Source organism: Podarcis muralis, chromosome 9 (genome assembly GCF_964188315.1).
Source record: "Podarcis muralis chromosome 9, rPodMur119.hap1.1, whole genome shotgun sequence".
Taxonomy (NCBI): domain Eukaryota; kingdom Metazoa; phylum Chordata; class Lepidosauria; order Squamata; family Lacertidae; genus Podarcis; species Podarcis muralis.
The window spans coordinates 32395435-32416763 of NC_135663.1; positions in this window are offsets into that span (position 1 = coordinate 32395435).

The window sequence follows — 21329 nt, forward strand, 5'->3', positions numbered from 1 at the left end:
CATAACTGCCTGATCTCAGTGACTGAGATGGAACACACGGATTCAGGCAATTCCTGAAGTACCCAGAACCTAAGTTATTCAGGCTTTGTAGATTAATACAAAATCATTAAATCTGGTTTGGTAGTAGGTGGGCTTCCAGTGTAGATGATTTAACAATGGTGTCTCACGTTGCACCAGCTCTAATTTCTGAACCAGGCCCAAGGGTAGCCCCACATAGAGAAATTACAGTAATCCAACCTTGAAGTTACCGATGTAGAGGATATTTGACCCCTAATGACAGTTGGATCAAAGAATACCCCCAAGCTATGCACTTGTTCTTTTAGATGTATCATCAAAGGCAACCCCATAACAATCATAACTAAATAAAAATTACCTGGGCATGACTCACTAAGTCTGGCTATCTCTAGCCAAGTACGGTCACAGTTGACAAACTAGCATAAGATGGTATGAAGCTTTCTGATCCATCTGTGCCTCTGAGACAAGATGGATCAACAAACAATCCTGAACTAGTATCATAGGGGAAGGGCACGTCCTCAATAAAAGTTGAAGCATCACTCAACTGTAAAGGCAAAGTATCTTCTAATGAACCACTCTGTCCACAGTTTTCTTCCATACTTCCTAGGGAGACCCAAGGAAGTAGAAAGTGCCTCCAGAAAATTATGGATAAATGTCTCCCCCCTCCCCTCAAAGAGAGCTGCAAAACACCCCAAAGCCTATTTTCTCAATGAGAGAATGTATCTGGGAAATTGGGAAAGGCTTTATTAACATGCTTTATTTTAAACTAAGGTGAATTCTCACCATTTTGTTTTAAAGAACTTACTGAAAACAAAGTCTCATCATATAATTTAAACCATGTGTTGTCTTCATCTACCTCTGTATCTCTATTTCAGAAGAGAACTTTTCATCCATAAAACACTTATTTAATGTAAGAGGCTGATTCTTACTTTTACAGGCTTTTAACATCACATGCCTAGAGCTGTAGACTGCTCCCTTGATCTGATGTAGATTTCATGTGGGATAGTAACCTGGTGAACCTTTCAACCAATTTAACAGAGCTAATAAAGAATAACACAATCTATTGCTTGATGCTCATTAAAATTAGAATCCCACAGATCTTTGCACATTGTTTGATGGTATCTTCAGGGGCAGCAGTTTCAAAGTTGGCAGTTCAGTCTGCTAGATTTCCCCCCCTAGCAATCAGACAACATTCTTATTTTTCTTGAATTTTGCAACATGCTCAAACCATCTGATGCCATCATTCACAGACCACAAACCAATTGACTATTGCCTTGTATTATGTCCCACAAATGGAACTGCAGATGCCAGGACCACAGTTCCTCTAGCACCTTCAAGTAAAGTTAGGTAGGTTGGCTGTGCTAAAGCAATGTCTGTTTCAATTTTAGTCACATTTCTTAAAGTGAATGAAACAGAGTCAAGCTGGTTGAAGCCACAGGAGTTGATATGAACTAAGTGAAGCTGAAGTTGTCAAAGCAATTTGTTCAAAACTGAATTTTCAGACAGAAAAGGGTGTGAATCTGAATTCCTTTATAATATAAGGGCATGAATCACAAAACAGGACAATAGTAGCAGATTTTGACAGTGGGCTTTATTTAAGAGCAATCATTAAATAAATGTTACAGTCCAATCTTATGTTGGGATTTTTGACTATGTGCTATTTGATGCAGCTTCCTACAGAAGCTATTAAGGAGTTGGCCAAAGGCCAAGAAGACTGAGCAGAGGGAGTTATTCTGCCTAGAGATATGGGAACTTGGATACAACTCTGCTATTGGTCTAGGTCACCACATAGGCACGATGATTCATGACCTTCCTGGTTGGTTGGTTGGTTGGTTGGTTGCTTGCTTGCTTAGTTGGTTGGTCAGTGTGTGGTTTGAGAGTTCGTTGGAGTTTGTTCTGTGAGAGAGTTAAGATCCGTGTCTGTATCCTGTATATAGTAACTTGTGATTCAGCTATAAATAAGAAACCTATAAGTAACCAAGTTACTGGTAGCAGCGTCTTGTTCCTGCTTCATCCTGCCTGCAACTGACTGCTTCTGGACAGTCTGCATATACTCTGCTATATTCAGCAGGTTCTGGCTAAGATCCTTCAACATGTTTAATGAAAATTAAACCCAATTGACTTAAATGGGGCTTACTCCCAATTAGCAGAGCAATTCTAGACCTTGCAGGTGGGGTCCTATTCTATTGATTTGGCCAGGGCAGGAGATGGGGGATAGGATTTTTAATTTTCCCTCCCATTGATTCCCAGGGTTGGGGTGGAAATAAGACTGGTAGTTGTCAGCCAATTTTGTGGAGATGTCTGATTAATGAGGTGATTTTGCACTCTGTGACCACCAACAGATCATCTTTTGGTGGGTATACCAGTGGGCACTTCTACTGCTTCCCAGGATATCTCAGTTCCCGAATCTGGTTTTAGGATTGCAGCCTAAGTCTTCTGCAGAATGGGAAATTACACAGCTCAACCTTATCACGGAGGAATGTTCAGCCACTTTGTGTTCTCATTTGTTCTTCTAAAATGTTTGGTTTCTCTTTTAGAGGGCCTGGTTACCAGAAGGATCAAATTTTAGCCCATGAACCTGGTATTTAAGGTGAAATAGACCAGCTGCTAGAGAGAAGGGAGAGAGTGCTCTTGTGCTTGAGTCCTTCTTGTGAGTTTCCTACAGGCATCTGATTGGCCACTGTTAGTACATGATGCTGGAGTAGGTTGGCCACTGAACTTTCTCAGCAGGCTCTCCTTATGTGCTTATGAAGTGAAACTCAATAAATTCAGGAAGAAGAAAATAACTTTAACAGGTGCTGCAGAATGGTAACTGAATTAGCACCCCACTAGCCTTCATTCTGGCCAGAAGATTGTAGGGGGTGGAGTGAACATGTTATATATAAACAAAGCTGGTAAGTAGAGAAACGTTGTTGGAGGCTAGAGATGACTTGAAGAGAAAGAGCTGTGTGAAGTGAAAATGTTACAGTAAATGGTTGGCATACTACAGAAAAAAGAAGCTAAAAAACGACCCAAAAGCTGAATGCAAATTGAAAGGTATTGGCTTGGCTTGTTTAGGAAAACACTGTAGTCTAGGATCAGCTGATATGCTGTTATTTATTTTTATTTTGCATTTACAGTTAACATCTCAGACTGTTTCTGAAATAAGTTTTTCAAAAAGAAAAATAACACATTTTCAAAACTATTAACCTGTTAGCCTACAATAAAAATGAAGACATGTCCAATTGCCTTACCACTCTAACGAGCATAGAGAGTTGGCTGGGCCAGTTAAAACTCCAGGGTTAAAAGGCTGTTTAATTGAGGTTGACAAATGAGGGAGAGATGGTGGGGGGGGGGAATCCACTTGGTAGCAGTAATGAAATGAATATGAAGAAGGTGTTGGCTTTAGTGGGTTTGCATACCTCCCTTTCCCTGCATGGTGTCAACAAAAGCACACTGAGTAACACTTATAAATATTGATTCAGAAGTGAGCCTCACTGTCTTCAGGTGAACTTTTCTAGGTCTGCAGCCAAATATGATCTGAATTAATCTCATGCACATTATTTATTTGCAGCAGGGAGGGGAAACCTTCTCAGCCAGAGGGCTGCATTCCTCCTGGGCAATTTTCCAGAGGCCATATGTATCAATGGGATTAGTGTGTGGAGAAGCAGGTACAGCTCTTACATTCATATTCAAGTTAGAGGCTTCTTTCTATACATACACATGTGTCTCCACTCTCCATCCATGCAAGCAAGAGGGCACATTCTAGCACAGTTTGAGGACACATTCTAGCACGTCAATCAGGAACACAGCACATTTTGGGTAGAAGATGTGGCCTAGGTACAGAGTGTGTGGCCTGGTAGAGTCTCAAGGGCTGAACAGAGAGTCTTCCTGGCCTGAGGTTCCTCTTTCATCAGTGGTTGCCCAATAACAAAAAGGTCTCTGGGTACCTTTCCCTCACTACCATCAATTCAGCTTTTTTAAAAAAGCAAAACCATGCAAAGTAAGTTCCTTGTTTGTAATTGATCGCACACCTTCCTTGATGCTTCTGGTGGAGCATTTGTTGTGCCCTGAAAGTACAATCAGCACTGACAGAAGGATCTTGAAGAAAAGTTTGAGCTATTTGTTCATAGAGTGGTGCACCACTTTGACATAACTTACAAGGTATCTTTCAAAGCCCCTGCAAAGCTCTTCATCTTTTGTAGAATTTTACATTTTCCCTCTTGGAAAAAAAGTGAAATATGCGCGCCTGATTTTTGTATTGGGAAAATCAAAAAAGCATCTAATTGTTTCGCCTATTTTCTCTGCTTCTCTGAAATGGGTCTGACAAACACACACACACACAGGGAAAGATTTTAGCGTAACTTCAGACAAAACCTTCTAAAGCAACAAAAGACACCCTGGGGAAACAAGTGAAGGCAATCAGAAGAATAGACTTATGAATAGTTCTCCAGTTCTTAAAGAAAAATCTTCTGACAGAATAGTACTTCAATTAAATAGGAGCTGGGGTGGGGAGGGAAAAACAACAATATAATGGTACAATAGAGATAGTACATATATGTTCAGAATTCATTGTTAACTTTAGTACTTTGAAAGGAACCAGCATGAAACCAAACTATAAAAAACAAAGCAGTAGTGAAACAACAGTTTACACTACCCTTTGTTGGAGGTCTGGGTTTCAAGATACAAGGCGGTGGCAAAGCGTGCTCCTCTAACATGTATTTCCTCAAAATGTACAAAAAGTGTCATTTGCTGGCTATTATTAGTCTTTTTTTATATGAGAATTGACTATTGTTTGATTAACAGAGAGTTTTTGGCTATGTGTCCGGTACATTTTAAATATCCCAGGAGCAGACCTCACGGAAGTCCTCAAGAGATTCAGTTAGGTCCGCCTCTGAGTAAGCGCACCCATTGGCCCAGACACTATTGGCCAGATTTTGTGTCCATCTGATTCCCCATGCCCTGGCCGCCAGGAGAGGCCATAGCATCTTCTGTTGGTCAGGAATACAACTTGCAGAACCTGTAGGATGGCATTGTGCCATAACACTGCCTGTTGTGTGGAATTGCTGGTTATTACTACTCTTCTTTTATATGAGGATTATCTACCATTTTACTGGCAGAAAAAGTCTCACTATTTTCCAATCAGTAAAGGAAATGTTTCCAGTTTGCATGTCTTGATATCCTAAAGGGTTGAAAATCACATTATTTGCAGACTAGCAAGGGTGTTGACATGAAACCTGAACTCTGAGAGTCTTAGTGACAAGGAATCACTGCAATTTTGTCAGAAGTACTGCAATTTGATTTGCAAGTGTAGATTTCATGCCTTAGAACAACAAAACAAAACAAAACAGGCATTTCCCAGACTTCTTTTCCTGCTATAAGCTCTGTTTGGCACATGGTTTGGTGTATGCTTTTCAACGTAAGTTAATGCAGGGCCTAACTGCATGTGATGTGCATGTTTTTCAGTTGATTTTTTTTCAAGAGTATCCCTGAGAAGATGAAGTTCATTCTGTTAGGCTTTATATATATAATGGAGACTAATATACATAGTTTTGCAAGCAATTTATCCTAATGTAATGTAATGTTGTATGTTATTTCAATTAACATATTCTTTAAGGAAGGACCATTGTTAGCGGTAGAGCATTTGCCATGCAAGTGGGAAGTACCAGTTTTAATCCCTGGCATCTCCAGATAGGGCTTGAAAAATCCTGGAGATCCACAGCCAGTCAGAGTAGAATGTACTAAGCTAGGTGGCCAATCATTTGACTCAGTATAAAGCAGCTGCCTGTGTGTGTGTGTGTGTGTGTGTGTGTGCGCGCGCGCGTAAACATTGTTTGGACAACTGCATCACAAAATTCAGATAAGTGTGGATTTTGAAGGCTAGCTGTGTTTCAGTTCTCATATTGTTTTAGTAAGTGCAAATGAGAGAGATTAGCCTTTAAATGAAAACTGAATAAAATTTCTCCCCATCCTTAACCTGGTGTCCTGATCACTTACATCAGGTTGAAGAGGGAGGTGGAGTATAGGGTCAGGAAGGGATAACGTGGGGTGCCTTTTCAAATATCCAGATTTCCCCTTACTAATACTGACAAGGTGTTTGGTGTTATACAAAGTAGTTTTGAATATTCATTCGGGAGAGAAAACAGTGAGTGCTATTTTCACACGCCTTTGCTCCGGCTAAAATGGGGTGAGGTGGGGTGGCACATCTCTCTTATGGGAAGACACACATTCTTCAAAGTGTGTGCACTCTCATAAATCTTTCTTCAGGGAAAATGCATAAGGATTCATTTTTGATGAACTAAAAAGCACAAAAAAAGGAATTGCAAGTCACTTGCACTTCCCATTTCTCTGCAGAAGTGTGAATGCCTGAAGCAGCTGACATTAGGTGCATATTAAATAGATAACCACTTGCTTCATGTTTTCTGAGACCAAATAAATGACACGCTAAGACTGAAATCCTATTCCCACTTACCTGGAAGAAAGGCCCTAATGAATGTAACTTAATTTATTTTTGAATAGACATGCATATTGTCAGAGACTGCCTCCCGGTCTCAGCTCACAGAAGACCAACGCTAGCCATTAGAACTGTACAGAAGTCTTTATTGGCATTTAGTTTCCATTTCCAAACACTAGCGTGCGTCTCTACGTCTAAACCCTAGACCAGCGAAGCCTCGTCTGAGTCTCCGCCCCCTGTACACCAGCTTAAGACTCTAGCCTTACTCCACCTTCTACGTTTCTCCTTCCTCCTCTGGGTCCTACTACCCCCCTGGGTGCCTTCTTTCCGGGATGCCTCGGAAGCGGACCCTTCGGACTCCTCCCCTTCTCTCCGGCGGGCTTTGGGACCCGGCTCTCTCTCCGGACTGCCCATTGCGCCCCCCTCCTGTACATTTGAACTTGGCGCGCGCGCGCTGCCCCTGACCTTCCTTTTGACCGTTACCTCGCTCTCTGATGCAGGCGTGGCTAACCCTGACTCATGTCCTTCCGCTGACGGAAGGCTGCCTGCTGCCGATGTTTGGGACTCCTCCCCCTTACTGCTCTCCGGTGGGAAAGTTGGTCCCGATCTCCAGCTGCTGCTCTCTGAATCCCCTCTGGCCCCTCCTTCCTGGGGTGTTCCCTCTGGCAACCCCCTGGCTCTGACCACTGGGGCCCCTTTCTGTGAATCCTCTGATTCACTGGAGAGACTTAGAGACCTCGGATGGCTACCCTCGCTGACTTCTCCCTCAGATTCCTCTCCCTCGGTCTCTACTTCCTCCCTCTCCTGTCCCTCTGCTCCTGAACCCCTGACACATATGATTATGCCTTAATAGAATAATGAACTCATCTTTCTGCAAGTTTTGGAGCTGCCTCTCCCGCACCCCCCAGCATTTCATATATTTCTTACCCAATATTTCATCACATTTTAACAGGCTATTCTCCAGGCAGGTTCTTTTGCAAAAGACTGTTAGAACTACATGATCAAAAGAAAGTGGCTGGCAAAGTAAAGAACTAGATTCTCTTATCTTACTCACATAGAATGATACTGTATTCTAGGATACTCTCCTTTGAAGTCAATGGATTCATTCATGTAGCTGGGAACGATCTGGCATGATTAAGAGTATCTAGAGCAGCCCATTACTGTTAAGTGGACATGCGGAGGAATGACAGGGAATGATAAGGCTGATAGAGATGAATGTTGTCTTTATGTTTTAAATTCTGCACCTGTTTACCTTTTCAGAAGTACTATGCACTGTTTGCTTGGAGGGCTCCTGAAATGTCAAGAAATGTGCCAGTTCAGTTGTGAGTGGCAATTGCACCACCTGCCAGCAAGAGCAAATGTGTGCAAAAGCTGGGAAGGACTGCAAAGGTACCCTGCTGTGAGATGAGTTTTGCTTTCAGTAGCACCACCTACTTAAATATGCACCCTTACGGCAATCATTGCTTACACAATGATATTCATATCTCTTTGATTTGGAAATTAAGCTATGACTCCAGTGTGTTAGGCATTTGCTATATCCTCTCCTCTATCTTATTCTCTGTATTCCTCTTCACTGAGATACAAGCTTTTCTTTTCCTCTCCTGTTAGAATGACAGGTTAGCTAAGGCCACTGTATGAGTTGATGGCTGACATAAGCTTTGAATTGGGGACACTGCAATTCACTTTTCTTCTCTTTCTTAGCTCCTACATTACTGGAATCTGTAATGCAGAGAGAAATGCCAGCTTCATCTTTGTAGGGCAGCACAAATGACGAGCTGTACGTGAAACGGCATGGGGGCAGAATCCAGTGCATGCTTGCACTTTGAAATTCCATTTCTCTCAATAGGAAAAGCTTTTTAAAGCACATGCTTAATCCCCTCTCATTAAAACACATGAGACTTAAAAGTGCTTTTCCTTTCATCAACTCCCCTGAATGAAAATTCCAAATTCTTGCTTCTTAACTCACATTCTTAGCCATCATATTATGCCAGTTCCCCAAAAGGTATCACGCTGAAAATGTTTACACTGGGTGGAGGTGTCCCTCCACCTAGTCCTGCTGGTCTCTGCCCAAGGAGTGACACCAGTGTGACACCAACATCGTTTTGCTGGTTGGTGTAGAGTTTCCAGTTCTGCCTGCTAAATGGGTGGTTGAATATAAATGCCACCACTGGTATCCCTGCCAGCAGCAACCCATGGAAGGACTCAGAACTGGTCATTCTGTAGGCATGAAGGGGCTGAACCAGCCCACAATACGCTGCAATCCAAACCACCTCCATTTTCACCACCTGACAGCCACAGCCTTATAGAATCATAAAGTTGGAGAGTTAGAAGGGACCTCAAGGGTCATCTAGTCCCACACTCTGCAATGCAGGAATCTCAACTAAATCATACATGACAGATGACCTTCCAAACTCTGCTTACTCCAAGGAAGTAGAATCCACTACTTCCTGAGGGAGTCTGTTCCACTGTCAGAAAGTTACTCCTGATGTTTAGTTGAAATTTCCCTTCTTGTAGCCATTGGACCTACCCTGCAGAGCAGGAGAAAACAAACTTGCTCCATCTTCCATGTGATTGCCCTTAAGATATTTGAAGATAGCTATCATATTTCCTCTCAGTCTCTTCTTTTCCAGGCTAAACATACCCAACTTCCTCAATGGTTTGTCTTAAGTCTTGGTTTCCAGGCCCTTTATCAACTTGGTGACCCTCCACTGCACACCTTCCAGCTTGTCAATATCCATCTTAAATGTGGTGCCCAGGACTGGACAGAGTACTTCAGGTGTGCTCTAACCAAGGCAAAATAGAGTGGGACTATTACTTTCCTTGACTGAGACACTCTACTTTTGTTGCTGCAGCCTCACACTGTTGTCTCATGCTAAGCTTGTGGTCCAAGTGCAAATGCTAAGCTTGTGGTCTAAGACCCCTAGATCCTTTTCACTTGTATTAGTGGCAAGCCAGGTGTCCCCCATCTTATATTTGTGCCACTGATTCTTCCTGCCAAAGAGAACAACTTTACATTTGAGCCTATTGAAATTCATTTTGTTAGCTTTGGCCCAGTTCTCCAGTCTGTTAAGGTCATCATATTGAGTCCTAATTCTGTCTTCTGCAGCATTGGCTACCCATCCCAGTTTGGTGTCATCTGCAAATTTGATCCAGGTTGTTTATAAAGACATTGGACAACAAAGAGGCCCAGGACAGAAGCTTGCAGCACCCCACTTGTCACTTTTTTTACAGATGAAGAGGAACCATTATTGAGCCCTCTTTATGTTTGTTTGTTTGTTTGGTTGGTTGGTTGGTTGGTTGGTTAGTCAGCCAGCTACAAATCCACCTAACAGTTACCTTATTCAGCCCACATTTGACCAGCTTCTCCACAGAAATATCATGGAGGAGTTTGTCAAAAGCCTTACTGAAATCAAGATACACTGTGTTCACAGAATTCCCTTGATCCACCAAGCGTGTAACTCTATCAAAAATAGAAATGAGGTTTATCTAGCATGACTTGTTTTTAAGAAACCCATGTTGGGTCTTAGTAATCATAGCATCCTTTTCTAAGTGCTCATAGACCGACTGTTTAATTATCTATCTAGGACCTTTCCAGTCATTGTATAAACTCTAGGATGATACAGCAATATGACTGCCTCCCACTTTCTGTCCCAACCTGGCCAGCCATGCCATTAAGCCCACTGTTCCCTGACCAAAGATTTTTATGGCAGTTACAAAAAATTGAGGCAGCTCAAGCAGCATGTAAAATACAAAATATGGGCTTTAAAAAGCTGTAGTCATAAAATGTTGCTTCCTACAGCAGTCACCTACAGTGGGACATTCCTTCCCCCATGCAAATTGTTTGAAGGATTGTTTTTTATTGATTTTATAACCCCACGCACCTCCTATCCTAGCACAACTTATATTAAACTGGTGAAAATCTGTTAGAGATCCATAGGCTGGAGGTTCTATACTCTTGACCTGTGTCACAGCCCATGGAGACTGAGATTGAAATGCGTACTCATCCACAAAACCCAAAGAGTCATCAAGGATCAAGTACAAATTTTCATAAGATATAAAAGGCAGTAGCATGAACTCTTTGGAGAATCAGAGTGAAATAAATTAATATTAAAGGTGAAGGTAGCTATGCAGATTCTTATGTTTTCATCAGTTCTAACTAAATATGGTTTGCACTTCCAAACCCTGAAAGTTGTCTTCTAGATATCTTTCTTGCTCATATAGAGAAATCTGATAATAAAAAAGTAAATTCTTCTCTTCTGTGCCTCCATTGCCACCAAGAAAGAAAGAAAGAAAGAACATTTTAAATTAGAACTGATATTTAAGGTTAACTATATGGTGATCTTGTGCTTGTCCACAAAATGTGGTCTAAATACTCTTCCCACATCATCCATAAAATCTTGCAGATCTAATTTGAGATGCATGGGTGTAAATGAATACAAAATGTCGCTCTTAATTGGGATGTGTGTCTGGGACATATTCCCTTTAATATGTTTAATAAGCTTTAAAAACTAGTTTCATTGGTGTACCTCTGGGACCCTGTGAAGAATAACAGGGATCTCTAGAAGTGGATTTTTAATTTCTACATGCAACTGAGGTGGAATTAAAGTGCAAAAGCAATTTCAAAGGTCTTGGTATGATGGATGATCTGAAATTGTTCCTTACATTTTTTTAAAAAAAGCTTCACAAAACTTTCTGAATTCCTTTGTTGCAGGCAATAACAATCTATCCTATATTATATTTCTATGAAAAATAACTTTATGCTTTGTTTTGGATTTGTTCTTCCATCTTAACTGAAAGGATTAGAGTCAGACAATAAAAAAACTGAACATGTAAACAAGAGCAATATCAAAAGAAACCTGTATGAACATTGCATCACCTGGGGGATGCCGAGCGTTCAGGAGGAAATGCCATATGAACTATGTAAGTCTGATGCACGTTTCAGAATAGAAAAGCAGCAAGCTGCAGATTAGAGCAGTGGAAGGGATTCTTCTTGGGTTCAGTGAACATACCACAGGTTACAGAATCCCCAATACACAAACATAAGGTGACCATCAGTAACAGTGTGAGTTTTGAAGAGGAGCCGGATGAGAACATAATGACATTACAAAATCCAACAGAAGAAGACCACCAGGACACAGACAAAAGCCCTGAGAAACGAATACCATCAAAAACAAAGAGTTGAAATCAACACACAACCAACTGAAATGCAGGAACAAGGGCAATCCCCTGCAGATGTTGAGATCAGATTGTCAACCAGATTGTCCCCCCACTTTAATGTCCTACAAAGTAAAGCTGGAGAGGAGGTGGGCCAAGAGGCAGAGATGAGGCAGGCTGCTGAAGAAGCCAGGAGATCTCTTCCTGCTGCTGCAACCCGCTCCCCTCACTCATGGCCACCCAGAACCCACAAAGGTATGAAGAGGGTGGAACAAAGACAGACAAGGTGAAGAAGTCTCAGGCTGTTTGGGAAGGACCCAGGGAAGGAGAAGACTTAGGGTGCTGTGGGAAAGCAGGGGCCTTCAGTCCTTGCAACTGCCTCATTGGGAAAAGTTGCTGTGCTCACAAGGCCTGTGCTGTTTTTATTTTAATAAAGAGTTAACATCACCAACTGTCTCCCAACTTCTCCCTTGACACTTGACCACTTTTTTGTGTGACATGCAGCCCACGAAAGGTTGCCCATGACAGAATACAGCATTTGGGCTGAAAATGCTTCCCCATTCCTGCTTTTGCAGCATAGCACACAGTGATCATGTACATGTAAAACACGAGACACAAATGTGCACAAACTGCATAGAGCCATACAAGCAACAGAGTCACAGAATCAGTAAGAGCTGCATGACTTACATGGCATTGATAAATTGATCTCAGTTCTCATTTTAATTAATATTGGAAGCAAGGATGTGGAATAGATGACTATCACTGAGAACAAGGATAATAATCACTAAAATTATAGCTGTGATGAGTCCTGATACTTCTTCCCGTATCAGACTTAATTCAACAGGCACTAATTTTTGTAAATGTTCCTCAGCTGATCTTCTGTTCTAGCTATTCCAATTAATCTGATAGGTACCTGGCTATTCAGTTCTTCCTTCACCTGAATTTTCTTGTTGATTGGACACCACTTTGAACTAGTTCAATTATTATTTTATTGCGAGACTCAAAAGACTATCTAATGCACCTTGAAATACAGTGGTACCTCGGTTTACAAACTTAATCCATTCCAGAAGTCCATGCTTAAACCAAAACCGAGACACGCTTTCCCTAATGAGGCCTCCCACCCACTGGCGGAGGAAGAAGAGTGTGTGTGGGGAGCACACTGCCCCAGCAGCGCGATCCTGGTGGGGAGCCATCATGGCTGCCCCCCCGCCTGCGCTGGGCGCCATGCCCCCGCAGGTGGTGTACCACACCCCCAGGACGCGTGCCAGCCCTGCCCCCGCCTGCTCTCCACCCCCCCTGGTGCTGGTGCATGAAGCTCTGCCACTGCTCCCACAGCTGGTGCCCTTCCACCATTCACATTCCATTCTTAGACCGAGGTGAAGTTCTCAAACCAGGACAATACTTCCAGTTTTGCGGAGTTCTTAAACTGAATCGTTCATAAACAGGACTGTTCTTAAACCAAGGTATCACTCTAAAGTCTTCTACAAATTCCTGATCTCCAGAAAGCTGGGCGGAAAGTACCAGCACCTGAGCAACAAAAGGGCAAAAACTCTGAATCTACCTAGAACAGCATGATGCATCTGATTGCACAGCCTGCACTGTTTCCTCATAAGTCTGAATTCATAAACTGGTAACCTAAACTGGTGATCTAGCAGTCAGAGCACCCACAGCTGGCAACTTTAACACTGCAGAAGATGTGGTAATGTATATGGCATATAGATGATAGATAGATAGATAGATAGATAGATAGATAGATAGATGACAGACAGACAGACAGACAGATAGATAGACAGAGTTGGGCATACATTAAGATGTGTGAGAGATAACTCAGTGATTTTATTGTATTCAATACAAGTGGTGTTCTTTGCCCACATATAAGTGTCTTGCTCGTTCTTTGGAGGTTAGGTTTTATCCAGAACATAATGTCCATTTCAACACATCTCTTGTCCATGTTAAAAAGACTCCAAGAACAAAGAGAACAAATTCCTAAATTACAAGGACAGGCACATTTTAAATCTGACTCCCCCTCCTGAAATGGTGAGCATTTTTTGCAGGAAAATCCTGGGATTGGCTGAATACAAAGAAATATAATCTTCAGGAAGAAATTTCCATGCAAATTATCTTCTGATGCACCATTAGATACACCCCATGCAGCTGAGGACAGGGCTAAGGTGTGCAACTTTCACCGTATTCTTGACCCTTCTGGATATTACTTGGGGAATGTTCCTGTCTCACTCTAATGAAATATCTAAGGCAAAAAGCATTAAAAGCCTCCACTCCTTAACCTCTTAATGAGACCCTATTCCCAGTTCTACAATTCTTTTAAAAAGGTTTCCTCTGCAGCAAAGAATTAAAAACTCTGCTTTCAGAGATTCTTCGTTTGCTAATGCTCTGTTCTTGCAATTAATCACTTGAAGAGCCTGTGCAGGCCCAATCAGACTCAATTTGTCTATGTCTCAGCTCTCTTCTTCATTACCACTATAACTGTTAATTAATTCTTTGCTCGTATTAAACAGTAGCATATGCTTTCCACTCTATGTAGATTAGAAGGAGTTCACTACCCAAAGACCTACGTATTGGGCCTCCTAAGCTTAGTAACTTCCTAATCATCAATGGAATGTTTTAGTATACATGCATTGCTTTATAATTCACATTTGATACTATTTTGTTTCACACACTATATTTCTTTGGAAATTATTATATTTTGATAGGACATGGTAATTTTTGTTATTGTAAGTTGTTTGGTTACTTCAGAACTTCAAGGGAAATGACAAATACTGTATGCTGTAGCCAATATTTTTAGGTACTTGGTCATTTTAGATGGCTGGATCGCCTCCTGAACTGATAAGCACACAAGCAAGAAGAACATGCAACAGAATCAAGAGATAGGACACTTGTCATTGGTAAAATAGTGCCTGTATTAACTTTAAATGTAATAGAGATCTGCAATGCAACTTCCAATGGAGTATGATTTTATAATAATGCATATGACACACCTATGCAACTAGAGGAAGAGCTGTAGCTCAGTGACAGAGCTCAAGCAGGTACCAGGTTCAATCTTTGGCATCTCTGGAGAGGATTGAGAATGTCCCCCTGTCTGAACCAGTGGGTCTGACTCTTACATTTGTCAGGACACAAATGAGGAGAGTGCAACCCTACTCGTTCTTCTTGACCTCTCAGTGGCTTTTGATACTATTGATACTTCTGGCACAGCTCAGGGAAGTGGAAGCACTGTGCTAGAATGGTTCTGCATCTATCTCCAGTGCCATTTCCAGAAAGTACTTATAAGGACCACTGTTCAACACCACGGGGGCTTTCCTGTGATGTGCCCCAGCATTCCATCTTCCCTCACATGCTTTTCAACATCTGTATTAAGACACTGGCAGATGACATCAGGACACCCAGCTCTTTCTCTGTGTTCCAATTGTATCAGAGGAGGTAACTGAGGTGCTAGACAGGTGTTTGGAGGCAGTGATGGGCTGGATATGGGCCAACAAATTTAATCTGAGTCCTGAAAAAACAGAGGTATATTGTGTTCCAAGTTCTCAAGTACAAGAGATGAGAAGATGGCTTGTTCTAGGCAGGGTGGCCTCAGTAGTTAGGAGTGCCTATGTTCAGCTCCAGCCGGTTCACCAGCTATAACCCCTTTTGGACAGAAGTGCTTAGGGCCCAGATCTCTGAGAGACCACCTCTTTCCCTACAGATAGTTTCAGGTGTTAATATCAAAAGAGGGGACCATCTTGCTAAATTCAACTACCCTCAGAAGTTCAGGATCTGTTGCCCAGGATCAGGCATTCTCTGTAGCTGCCCCTAGATAATAGAATTCCCTCCCCATAGAGGCACATCTGGCACCTTTACTCTACAGCTTTCAGCAACACACCTCTTTATTCTGGGCTTTGACAGCTCAGATATTTGTTTTCGGGACCCACCTATTCCTGCAACTGTAATTTGTTCTGACTGTTTTTAATACTGAATTTTAAAGGGTAGTGAAGGGTAAGTAACAACAACAAATGTTTGGTTTTTGATAAATAAATTACCCACATAAAAAACTATGATGTGTAAGTGTCTTATTATTGATAAAATACACTTACTTTGCCTTTATATCTTTACTATATTACCTAATTATCTATCTAAGCAGTCACTGGTTCCTTATATTCTGTCTTCACATGCTGCCCTTAATTCCTATCCACACTTTCTTTGAAAACAAAGGTGACTATCATTTCTCCAAGATATAGGATGCTGCTAGATAAAAGTTTTGTTTGAATTTTTCTATAGTAATTCTGGGAGAGGCAGTATCCAGGAACTTGAGGGAAGCACCATGTGCTAACTCTGTAAAGGAAAAATATGGTTTGAGCTATTAGCAGTCAACTCAGATTGGAGGACTGATCTGTTACCAGTGACAGTGTCTATAGGGATAACAATAATTCCATCTGCACCATAGCCGGAGACTTTAAATCTTCACATTCAGAGTTCTAAGAAAATCTTACAGATGTCTTTACCTCATTATGTGGTTACTGGGGGATTGTCTCATCTGGTGTACTTTGCAACCGGGTATACCTTTAACAAGCAATCTGGCATTAGCCTTCTGTTTCTACCACTGGAAACCAACGATGGCTATATATCACTGGTACTGTTAATTACATTGCTGCGCAAGGCATCATTAAAGCTCCAAACACTGAAAGGCACATCAGGAAGATTCTCTTTTCCCCTCCCCTTAAGCAAAACTGCATTTAACCAATCAAGAAAAGTACAATAAATCCTGTCCAAGTTTTTGTTACAATGAATCATGTAGGTGAGAGAGATTTTATTTTTAAAAAATATTTCTTGCAACCAACTTACTTCCAGGAAAAATATTTCTTTAAAGCTGTAAGCTGACCTCTTTTAATTTGCTTAAAGAAGTCTATGAAATAAACACAGTTTACAGGCGACATTGTCAACATCACATTCAACTTGATAGCTTCCAAAGACAGTGAGAACATTAGTTCTCACACTTATTTTTATCACAATTCATATTTTATGTAGTGTTTTCCCACAGTGCTCAAAATGTTTCATATCAATTCTCTCCGTAGTCTTTATTATATCCTTACACATTAGGTTTTGACAGAACATGCCCTAGCCTGCACCATAAGATGAAAGGGAGGCAAGCAAACAGTCAAATAAACCATTCCTTCTTCTTAATTTCTTTTAGTCTAGCTGCATCCACTAAATAGCCCATTGAGCTTTTGGACTTCGACTGGCTGAACCTACTGCATATTCTATAAAGAATGACCTGGCACTTAAGTGTGGGGCAAATAACAAGTATTCAGAACCCCCGCCAAGAACAAACTATGTTTTTGCTTAAGGCAGTAAACTGAACATTTTTTGAGAAAATTTGGGTAGTAGCTATTCAAAAGACTGAATAGAAATAAGGAGAGATAAACCCATTTATCTGGACCTATTCTAGACTGTTTTTCTGACAATGCCTATACTTATAGAATCATAGAGTTGGAATAGACCACAAGGGCCATCGAGTCCAACCCCCTGCCAAGCAGGAAACTTATAAATGAGCACCTCACAGTTCACTTCTAGGTCCTATTCTGGCTTTCTTCTAGCTCCTTTTGTTGCAGGCCCTCAACCACCTTTCAGTGCTACAGCTCTTGAAAAGCATTCCAGTCACTTTTTCTGTCTTAATCGGATGTGGGTGGTGCTGTGGTCTAAACCATTGAGCTTGCTAATTGGAAGGTTGGTGGTTTGAATCTGTGGAATGGGGTGAGCTCCGGTTATTTTGTCCCAGTTTCTGCCAACCTAGCAGTTCAAAAGCATAGCACTGCATATAGATAAATAGGTACTGCTGCGACGGGAAGGTAAACGGCATTTCTGTGCACTCTGGCTGCTGTCACGGTGTCCGTAGCACCAAAAGCAGTTTAATCATGCTGGCCACATGACCCAGAAAGCTGTTTGTGGACAAACGCTGGCTCCCTTGGCCTGAAAGTGAGATGGGCGCCACAACCCCATAGTCACCTTTGACTGGACTTAACTGTCCAGGGGTCCCTTACCTTTACCTTTACCCAGTGCTTTTTTTTTCTTAAAAAAAATGTTTAGGGGTACTCTCATTTTCCTACTCATATTGAAATACTGCCCCTCAATGAGGCCAAACTTAGATTCACAAAATGTTTAGGGGTATGCATACCCCTGCAGAGAAAAGCACTGCCTTTACCTTTACCTTCTATCTTAATATCTCCACATTTCTGACTCCAAAATTAATGACCCTATTTTCTACATTGTTTTCCATCCTTCTTCTCAACCTTTTAGCCAATCAGAATAGGCTGTTGGTTAAATGTCCATGACCCCCTAGTTACTGTGTTTCTAGGCTTAACATTTCCTGAACAAAACACCCTATTGTACTTATAAGATTCCTGTAGAGTTTTAACCCTCTTGGCCTTTAAAACAAAAGTAGCAATTTTACAACACAGGCTTTACAACCGAAAACTAAACATAAAATAGATGAACTTCTCATAGACTCATATTATTATCCTGGCACACTGAAATGTCGGGATTGAAGATGAGAGAGAGTAATTCTTCTTTGGATTCTGTGTCAACAGTTCAATTCACCCTTTCCAACCCTGTGCCCTCCTGAGTATTTGTACTATAACTTCCATTCACCCCAGCTGGCTAGTGTTCAAGAAAGAAAGGAGTAGTAGTTCAACAACATCTGGAGGCAACAGGTTGGGGAAGTCTGGTTTAAAACATGTGAAGCAGTGAACTGTAATGAAACTAGAAATGTTAGCTATACTCATTAGACAACACCTTTGCAGAAATGTTATGTAACAATATTTCCAGAAGATTAATTAAAGTCACTTTTAGAATCAAAACACAGTTCCAATTAGGAAAAAATAATGCTTAATTCCAAAAATAGATCATAGTTGTCTGGAACTTAGGAGAACAGGGACTATCATTTCCAATAATCATCACACAGGAGAATCTTAACTAACTACTGTAGCTGATGTGGCTGAGGATTTAGATTTTAAATTAATGCCTGTGTATGGGTACTATTTTTTGGTACAATTAAATTTAAATTTAACTTTTGCATATTAAGTACATGGCATAAACGGATCTGCTGGCATCTGTCTGTCTCAAGAGTCAATGGAGTGCACCTCTTAGGGTGAAGACAAACCACCAGAGAATAGTTACAGATAGGTAGCCGTGTTGGTCTGCCATAGTCAAAACAAAAAAAAAATTCCTTCCAGTAGCACCTTAAAGACCAACTAAGTTAGTTCTTGGTATGAGCTTTCGTGTGCATGCACACTTCTTCAGATACACTTAAAGTTGGTCTTTAAGGTGCTACTGGAAGGAATTTTTTTTGTTTTCACCAGAGAATCACAGTGCCTGCTATGGCTGTGGAGACTAGTACTTGTAACTGCTGCCTCCTGTGATGTTTTGCTGTGTTAGCAGCAACAAAGTGACCTCTCTGGGGCACAAGCCTGGGAAGTATGTATGGAGGACCTTGGCTGCCCAGACTGCAAGACACCCCCCCCCCTTTAGGCCTCACTGATGTTGCTGAAAGGAAAGCAGCGCAATACATTTGGTACCACCTTGACTGCAGGTTTATTCCTTAGCCTTTTCTTCTTCCAAAGATGCTCTACAAGGCAATGGGTATAGATTTTTCCTCAGGATTTGCTCCTGAAACCTTTCTCATGAATGCAAGGCAGCAGAGGTTTAGGTCCAGAGTTTTTCTTTTCCTACATGGAATACCTTCCTAGGTTGATGAGACTCGTCTGTCCCTCATTTCCCTCTACAGCACATGCGGTAACCACCTCCTTGACTGTTGGACCCACTACTGGGGTTATCTGCTCAATCCACTGAAACCTGACTTTGCATGCAGGGGAAACCCTAAACTTACCAAGGGTTTAAGATTCATCAGCTACCCTCACCTGGGTTAGCTGACCAGTCCAAAAAGCACTCCAAAAAGCCTCAGCAGTGCAGAGGGGAGTTGTTTTCTCAACAAGCTAGATATTTAGCTCTTCAAAAGTATCTTGGCCATTTGTCATTGTTATGATTCCCACCAGACATACTTGGCCTCTGGAACTTATGGAGATAAGAATCTTGTCTCACCAGGTTGAAAGCATTCCCTACTCCTGCCTAATACCAACTCAGATTATGTGTATGGTGTTGTCTACTCTGACTGGCAGCTCTCCATGATTACAACAGAGGTCTTTTACATTGCCTGCTGCCTGATACTTTTAATGATGACAGCAGGGCTTGTCATGGACATTTTACTACCTGAGTCAAAGGACAAGATGGTGTTCCTTCCCATTCCATAAAGTGAATGATGGCCAGGGCATGCCATGTAACATACACAACTCTGTCCTCCAGCAGCGGAGAATGGCCAGGGACCTTAGAGAGAACAGCTGGAGGTCCCCCGCCACCTCAGGAAATCACCTCATATTGCCTAATGGTATGGTAAGACTGAAATGTCTGCAAGGAAAACACGTGATCTAACATATTCTCTCCAGGGATATGAATTTCTCAAAATCTTACATGTTTATAGTCAGCACATTATCTTGGAAGTAAATAAACTTATGTACGGAAAGTGTTTGCCACATAGTGTTCATTTGGTACAACATATTCTTATTTGCCATTTTTCACCCCCCATATCTCTCTCTCTCTCTCTCTCTCTCTCTCTCTCTGTGTGTGTGTGTGTGTGTGTGTATGAAATGGAAGAGTTTTCCTGAAGTTATTTCTTAGGCCTTTAATTGCAGTTGTCACTTATGCTGTTATTTTAGTCTTAGTAATATTCTGTTTAGCATAATTAATACAGACCTGAAGCATTTCTGTTTCTTTACAACCTACACAGTGGATCAAAGTGGAACAAGCTTCCTTGCGTATTATGACACTTTAAAATGTTTTCACCGTGATTAGTGCTTCTCTGCAAATCGCTGCAAACATTTTTGTATTCTGTAAAATAGCAAACACAGAGAAATTATTGTTTTCCTAATGCTGTCATACCAGCAATGGTTGAAAGCAAACAAATCAATGCTCAGGGATGAAATGCACAAATTGGACAGATAAAGGCATTGTGAGAAGTCATCATGTGAGAAGTCAATTCAGAACATGCTTTTTTTACTTTGAAATAAGATTAATTTGTTCTAAAGCTGCCAATCATTGAGCATAGTGCTGGAGTTGGAATGGAGGAGAACTTTGTTTTTCCCCACATCTTAATGAGAAGCTACCCAATTCACACTTCTTGAACTAATGCCTGAACTGAAACACAGCTATCATGGGAAATTCACACATCTCTGAATTTTGCAATGCAAAATTTTGCACCCAAACAATGCATACATCAGGGGGGGAATGTGCATAAAATGCTCATATTAGTGGAAATAACATGCATTGTATTAGGAAAAACTGCTTGTAAAATTGTGTATACTGGTCAAAGCTGCATACTAAAATGTCTTTGTAGGAGAAATTTTCACGAAAATGCTAACAAATTTTCTTTATGGTTTTGTTTTGTTTGTTTGTTTAAAAATCACAAATTGCTGTGGAAATATGGAGAACTGATGTATTGCAACGCTCACATGAATGAATTATTTGCAAAGGAAATATTTCCTACATATAGTATAGTAATGGAATTGACAGCATCCTGTACATGTGTGCATGAGTGTAAGTGTGAAAGTGTTTCACTGCTGGGAGATTGCGCACATAAAGCTATTCCTTCAGGGACTTGGGAAACATCAGTCACTGGATCCTT